The sequence below is a fragment of the Phyllobates terribilis genome, unplaced genomic scaffold (assembly GCF_046119375.1).
Source record: "Phyllobates terribilis strain yellow unplaced genomic scaffold, ASM4611937v1 Scaffold_2__4_contigs__length_985480577, whole genome shotgun sequence".
NCBI lineage: Eukaryota > Metazoa > Chordata > Amphibia > Anura > Dendrobatidae > Phyllobates > Phyllobates terribilis.
The window spans coordinates 348,460,655-348,466,654 of NW_027362762.1; positions in this window are offsets into that span (position 1 = coordinate 348,460,655).

Consider the following 6,000-nt stretch of genomic DNA (forward strand, 5'->3'; position numbering starts at 1 on the left):
TCCAGGGCTGCTGTTTCCTGCTCTCTGCATCCGACTTGTCCTCTGCAGCTGACTGACTCTCTGCGTCTGACCCTGATTCTAGTTGGTGCCCTCCTTATATATCCCTCTATGTGTGAGCTCAGGTGACCAGCACCCAATGAGCTCCTAACACTACCCAGACTGCTCCCCCTATCTGCCCCTACACTACATGGGATGTACCACCCCCCTCCCACTCCAGCCAGGAACAGGCTCGGTTGTACCTGCACATTTCCAAGTGGGAGTACCGTCGGCCTGCTCCTCTGGAATGGGATGTATGTAGTGCATGCAGTCTATCTGAGCTCAGTTCCACACTCCATCCTTACCCGGGAGTGGAATATCACACCTCTGGGTTGAGGTGCAATACCCCTGTAGCAGCCGAATCCTCAGGGTGCTACACAAGAGCGCGCACTTGATCTCCAGTCCAGAATGTCTCTCTGGCTTCCCTCCATGCTGTCTGTCTGTGTCTGTTTCTGCTGCTTAAGGGCGGCGCCCGATCACTTCCTGTTTCTTGTACCTGCTGTGGGCACACCCCTTGTGCGTCCTCTGCCTATTGCTGTCTGTCTCCTAGTATTTTAACCAGCTGCTCCAATTAACCCATGCCTGAGCATTGTGTTTCATTCAGTGTGTGCTTTCACTCTGAAGGTGCCAGGTCCCGTTCTGTGTTCTCTTGTCTGCCTATCCTGGAGGCTGTATTTCCAGGCCTGTCTGAACACGCTCCTAGCCTGTTCCTCCCGCCTTCTAGGGGCCGATTACCTAGACCCGCTCCTGTATCTTGTCTGTCCTGTCTGAACACGCTCCTAGCCTGTTCCTCCCGCCTTTTAGGGGCCGATTACCTAGACCCGCTCCTGTATCTTGTCTGTCCTGTCTGAACACGCTCCTTGCCTGTTCGTTCCGCCTCCCTGGGGGCCGTATTCCCAGACCCGCTCCTGTATCCCGCTGCAGTGTCGGTCTCCTCCGTACACTCAGTTCCAGTCTGAACTCTCTCCTATCTTTTACCTGTTTTTTCTGTATGTCCGTTCCTTTCCTTTTTCTGCAGAGTCTGAACTCGTACCTAACTCCTGCTTGTTGTCTCTGTACTCCCGTTTGTGAGTTTGTGGTCCACTCGCTACTTCACTGCAAGTACCCTGTGGGTATCTGGCTCTGCCTTTCCCTTCCTGTCTGTTCCGTGTGAACTGAGCCCTGTCCCCCCTGCTCTGCCTTGCTCACCGCTCTGGCGGTTCTAGCCTGCTCTGCCTTGCTCACTTGTCGGCAGCCTTGCTCCGCTCTGACCGTTTTGCTCACTGCTCCGGCAGCCTTGCTCCACTCTGACCCTTTTGCTCGCTGCTCCGGCAGCCTTGCTCCGCTCTGACTCCTTGCTCACTGCTCCGGCAGTCTCGCTCAGCTCTGACCCTTGGCTCACCGCTCCAGACGGTCTCTTCCTGCTCTGCTCTTGCTCACCGCTCCTGGTGGTCTCGTCCTGCTCTGCTCTTGCTCACCGCTCCAGGCGGTCTCGTCCTGCTCTGCTCTTGCTCACCGCTCCAGGCGGTCTCGTCCTGCTCTGCTCTTGCTCACCGCTCCAGGCGGTCTCGTCCTGCTCTGCTCTTGCTCACCGCTCCAGGCGGTCTCGTCCTGCTCTGCTGTTGCTCACCGCTCCAGGCGGCCTCGTCCTGCTCTGTTCTTGCTCACCGCTCCAGGCGGTCTCGTCCTGCTCTGCTCTTGCTCACCGCTCCAGGCGGTCTCGTCCTGCTCTGCTCTTGCTCACCGCTCCAGGCGGTCTCGTCCTGCTCTGCTCTTGCTCACCGCTCCAGGCGGCCTCGTCCTGCTCTGCTCTTGCTCACCGCTCCAGGCGGTCTCGTCCTGCTCTGCTCTCGCTCACCGCTCCGGGCGGTCTCGTCCTGCTCTGCTCTCGCTCACCGCTCCGGGCGGTCTCGTCCTGCTCTGCTCTCGCTCACCGCTCCGGGCGGTCTCGTCCTGCCCTGCTCTCGCTCACCTCTCTGGGCGGCCTCACTCTGCTGTGTTTGTCTGCCACATCTGTGGTTCTGTTCCAGAGTCCCAGTGTGTACTGGGTCCTATCCCGCCTGTGTTCCTACCTGCTAGTGCCTTCCTGTCTGCACTCTAGCCATGCTTGCCTGTACCCCCCTGCCTGCATACCCGCCTGCCTGCATACCAGTCGTGCCTGCCTATTCCCACCAGTCTGTGTGCCAGCCTAACTAGTCTGTTCCTGTATTCCCCTGTGTGGGTCAACAGCCGTGTCCGGGGTCTGTCCTGGAGTAGCACCTGCTCCCTCCGCTCGGTTCCTCCTTGGTGCACTGGCGTCGTATGCCGTCGTGCGACCCTGGTCGGATCGGGTAAATACCTAGTTACGCCCTCCAGGCATTCACTCTCCGGCACGGTCCAGTGGAATCACACGCACACGCCGCTCAGCCCGGGCGTGTGCATTACAGAGTGTTTGGTGAACTTTATTTAGGTTTTTTTTGTCACAAAAAGACACTGGATGTGCCCAAATATGTAATACCGATAGTATCAGAAACTTTTTGTAGCTATTACAATGCAGGAAGGTAACCAACAATGCAATAGATGAGGCTACAAAAAAATAGGCTAATACTAATCTGGCTGGAGCTGCAGGGCACAATGCTGCAGAAAGGCTCCTCTATCTACTCCTATATAATTTAGCTGAATACGGATGGAACCACCACACTAATAGGAGAAATCAGGAAAAATGATCAATTAGCAAAAAAGGACAATGTATGAGGCAGTGACGCACGCTGAGCGCACTACAACCAGACGTGGCTGAAGCACACACTACAGCGTGAGCTGCACCCACACGCAGAGACCTTGCAAACAGGCGTGAACAGTGCAGATGCAGAGCACTGTGCACTAGCGCTGCAAGACAAAAAAAAAAAATCTCTATCTACTCCTATATAGTGTGTTTGGAACCAATTTAGCTGAATACGGATGGAACCACCACACTAATAGGAGAAATCAGGAAAAATTATCAATTAGCAAAAAAGGACAATGTATGAGGCAGTGACGCACGCTGAGTGCACTACAACCAGACTTGGCTGAAGCACACACTACAGCGTGAGCTGCACTCACACATAGAGACCTTGCAGACAGCGGTGAACAGCACAGAGAACTGTGCACTAGCGCTGCAAGGCACAGCGATTTATAAAGTAGCTTGGGTAAAGCAGAATAGAGCAAATAGGTAGCTAAAACTGTCCCTCAGAACAACAGCGTCCTATCCCTAACTGAATTCACAGCAGAGTGAGCTCAAAATGGCGGCGGCTTTTTATAGTGCATCATGACATCATTTCAGCAGCCAATCACAGCCATGCCATTAGTTAACATGCCTACATGCCTAACAGGATGTGCCCACACTTCTTTGGATCCTCATTGGCTGAATAAAATGAAACTGGCTCATTGCATTATGGGAACTTCCGATTCTGGTATACGATATTCTAAAAGTATCGGAATTAAGTATCGGAATTCCGATACCGCGAATATCGGCCGATACCCGATATTTCAGTATCGGAATGCTCAACACTACCTATCGCACATTTTTTTGGGTTTTCCGTTAACCCCGCAGCTCTGAGAGAATCCAGCACCGCTTGTACCTGGGATAGGTGCGTATGCCAGTCGGTGCTAAAGATGATAATATCATCTAGATACGCGGACGCGTACTCCTCCTGAGGCTTGAGCACTATGTCCATTAGCCTCTGAAATGTAGACGGGGCCCCATGTAACCCAAAAGGTAAGACCACATAGTGATATAGACCCTCCGGAGTTATGAAGGCGGTCTTTTCCTTCGCCGATTCTGTGAGAGGTACCTGCCAGTAACCCTTGGTGAGATCGAGCGTGGTAAAGTACTGGGCCTGCCCCAGTCTCTCAATCAGCTCATCCACCCTGGACATTGGATAAAGGTCAAATTTCGACACTTCATTTAATTTACGGAAATCGTTACAGAAGCTTAACGATCCGTCTTGTTTCGGAATCAGTACGATGGGGCTAGCCGACTCACTCCGTGATTCCTCGATGACGCCTAATTGGGTAGCCCAAGGCGACAGAACATGGCAAACAGCTCCCGTGCAATCAGTTTTGCCGAGGTGTGGTGTAATGTTACAACCTCCGGGTACCGGGTGGCATAGTCGACGACCACAAGTATATGTTGGTGGCCACGAGCGGATTTTACAATGGGCCCTACCAAGTCCATTGAAATCAATTCAAAAGGTACCTCTATCACTGGCAGAGGTACCAATGGGCTACGGAAACTGGCGGTGGGTGTGGTCAGTTGACATTCGGGGTAGGATTCACAATACTTTTGGACCTTCCCGTAAATCCCAGGCCAAAAGAACCACTGCAAGATACGTTCTTGCATCTTTTTAACTCCTAAGGGTCCATCCAGCAGGTGTGTGTGCCATCTCCAGAACCACCTGACGGTACAACTGAGGTACCACTAACTGTTCCATGACCTCGTCCCTGATTTTGTCTACCCTATAGAGCAACTCACCGTTGACTACCATGCGTGGAAATCAGTATCTGCACCGGGCTGTTGAGCTACGCCATTTACCTCTAACATGCTTTCCCGCTCCCGAGTCAGGGTGGGATCCTGTAGCTGAGCTATCCCAAACGTGTCCCGGGACACTTCCACCTCGGGGATCAATGGGTTCTCCTCGACCTCTCCTGTCAGCACCTCTAGGGGAGCCTATCCGGGTCACACTTTGTCCCTAGGTTGGACAACCCTATGGCAGGTACCGCTGACTCAGGTTCGTCAGGTACAGTGCCTGTAACAAATTTTACCGGGGAGAGTGGATTTTGTTTTTCAGAGTCCAGAACAGGGGCAAATCTCTTCCCAGCACAGTCCCATAGGGAAGAGTTTTTACCACTCCCGCCACATGTTTTATGTCGCCACATGGCGTGGACCAAACTACCTCTGCGGTTGGGTACTCTTGGAGGTCCCCATGGATACACACAACCCCAACTGTCCATCCACTGGAGTTGTCTCCTGCCACCAGCAACCCATGTACCAAAGTCACTAGGCTCCCCGAGTCTAGGAGGGCCTCCGTGGGGTACCCATTAACCAGTACCTGGCACAGTTGAGGTTCACTGTCCGAGGGGTCGGCACTCGCAGTGCAGACGGTCTGGGCGTACATGGAGACCAGGCGGTTATACCCGCAGTCCATGGGTTTCTTAGTCAGGGGGCAGTTAGCAACCACATGTCCCGGCCCCTGACACCGCCAGCACCTAATGGTGGGGGTACTGTTAGGTCTTATGACCGTTTGGGAGGGAACCGGTCTCCTGACACTCTCACTCTGGGGTACCCCTTCAGCACGGGTATGGTGCTGACTGTCCTCAGCAGAGGGACGCGACCCCTTTCCCGGTTCCTGGCTTGGCAGGGATCGGCGTGACAGCTGCGAGGGGGCAGAGTCCCGAATAAAGTCCTGACTGGCCGAGTAGCGCTTGATCAGGCTGACCACCTGGTCAAGGGTGACGGGGTCCCCTTGCCCCACCCAACGTTGGATAGCGGCTGGTGGAGTCCTCACCAGCCGGTCGACCACCACCCTCTCCACCATCTGGGCTGGAGTCAAATACTCAGGCTGGAGACACCTGTGTACCAGCTGCAAAAGGTCATAATCCTGAGACCAGCCGGGTTGGGTCTCCACAAAGGCCCATGAAAATACGCCCTGAGCCCTCACATATGTATTGACCCCCAGTCAGGCAAGGATCTCACCTTTGAGCCTTTGGTAGTCCTGGGTGTCCTCCCGACTGAGGTCAAAGTAGGCCTTCTGTGCATCGCCGACCAAAAACGGAGCCACCACTTCCGCCCACTGGCTGGCTGGTAGGTTTTTCCGCTCTGCTGTACATTCGTAGATGGACAGGAAGGCTTCGAAGTCGTCCTCCGATCCCATCTTCCTCAATGCTGAGCGAACCTTGTCCCGGGCCTCTCGACATCACGGGGCTGGTGCCGTTGGTGTCTCCTGCAGGGCTGTGAGCTGCTGCACAATC